This window comes from Vigna angularis (assembly GCF_016808095.1).
Source record: "Vigna angularis mitochondrial DNA, complete sequence".
NCBI classification, from domain to species: domain Eukaryota; kingdom Viridiplantae; phylum Streptophyta; class Magnoliopsida; order Fabales; family Fabaceae; genus Vigna; species Vigna angularis.
The window spans coordinates 60,779-62,500 of NC_021092.1; the positions used below are offsets into that span (position 1 = coordinate 60,779).

At 48.3% G+C, this 1,722-nt stretch overlaps 2 non-coding genes across 2 annotated transcripts in view; both read right to left on the bottom strand.

The window, feature by feature from the left end:
- Positions 1-693: 693 nt before the first annotated feature.
- Positions 694-766, bottom strand: trnM-cp. Its single transcript has one exon. It is a non-coding gene; the product is annotated as a tRNA-Met (tRNA).
- Positions 767-1,651: 885 nt separating this feature from the next.
- Positions 1,652-1,722, bottom strand: part of trnE-TTC — a 72-nt gene continuing 1 nt past the window's right edge. The window contains exon 1 of the tRNA in view: positions 1,652-1,722. This exon is cut by the window's right edge and continues 1 nt beyond it. This is a non-coding gene — a tRNA (tRNA-Glu).

Genomic DNA, 1,722 nt, shown 5'->3' on the forward strand with positions numbered 1-1,722 from the left:
AGATTCTCCATCTTGTCTAAGTGCTGAGACACGCTCGTCCCCTCTTGCATCTTGCTTGGAAAAAACCGTTGCCGAATAAACTTCATGTTTACCATTGTCACTGACTCATACATTCTCTGTGGAGTCTCCCAGATTTCTCATGCAGACTGAATGTCTCCCACTGAAACTAGTACCTTATCCTTGACCACCATTAGCACAGCTTCGAAGAACCTCTTTTTTTGACTGTCCACAACTATAGATGTGTTCATTTCTTTTTTTTTGGCTACAACGGGTACGCTCTCTATAAGATTTGCTCGGGGCTGTTCACTTTCACTTGGTCGCCTGGTATCTTACCTCTTTGCTTGCGGAGGCAGGAGTGCGTCTGAGAGAGCGCTTCGCGAAAGAATCGTGTGGCGCGGTGAAAGGTTTCCCGTTGGGGTTTCCGGCCCCCTGGTCTTCACCTAATTGTGGAAGAGGGGAGGTGCATTGAGTATAAACTCTCTCTCGCGCCTTGAGCTTGTTCCTGTTCGTCTATTCGGGACGGGGCAGGCAGCCCACATACATGAAGAGAAGAAGAGAGGAGAGGGGGTTCCCTGAGATTAAGGTGTCAAGGCGGTCGAAGAAGGCCACAAGTGGAAGCAACCGATGCTTTGGTCATTCAGTTTACTCCGCCAGTCCGTGCTTGCTGTCATGCTGGCGCAGGGCTTTCGGCCTTACCTACTATTGGATTTGAACCAATGACTCTCGCCGTATGAAAGCGATACTCTAACCGCTGAGTCAAGTAGGTCAAGCTGAGTCAAGTCAGATAAAATAGACCCCTATCAGAGAAAGCGTTATCACTATACGAGAGATCGGCCTATTCACTCAGCTAGGGAATAAGACTAACCTAATTTCCCTATTCACTGAACCCAAGACTCAGGGCAAAGATAACTTCCTTTGCCCCCTTCCTTCAACTTATAGGATGGAACCCGGACTCCTAACTAAACCCTCTTCCGATTGATTGTCTCGATTTCACTGCCTTGGTTGGCCACCATGCCTACTTCTCTCCAATGCCTCCTTCTTAAACCCCTTCGTACTGCAATCCAATCAATCGATCGATCAAGAGGCTAATCTCTTTTGTTTGGGCCGGTAGCTAAAAGTCCTCGCCTTCTCTTGAACAAGGGAAGGGCAGCATAGCATTAGCTTCAATTGAACAAGCTCAACCTTGAAAAAGAAAGGTTGTAGGCCGAAGAACCGTTGAACGCTTCAACTTGGCCACTGAAGAAGGCGAAGGCTGGGCAAGAGACTAGGCCAACTTACTGCTTACTGCCATGGTTTAAGCTTGAGGCTCCATAGACGGAACTTTTTTTTAGGTATTAGGGAGGGGAGGACACCACTCAGCACCTAAGGTGGGGTTCAATGCCTAACAAAAACGGCCAAAAGAAAAAAAAGAGATGTATGGCTGAGGGGAGGAGAGAAAGAACGCATGCATGGGGAGTCTGTCGGAGGTTCGATAATCTATGATAGGACATCTAAGGCTAAGGAAGAATGAAAGGAAGTCCATTACTGAGAGAAGTGGTGATCTCGTCTTGCTTGCTGGGAGAGAGAAAGCTTCCGGACCACCTTTTCCAGCCAGATAGCGAGCGATCACTCAGCAATGAACACTAACTGAAAGCGGCCGGGAAAGAGTAGCCATCCCTTACGGGAATCGAACCCGTGTCTTCGACATGAAAAGACGGTGTCCTAACCACTGGACGAAAGGGA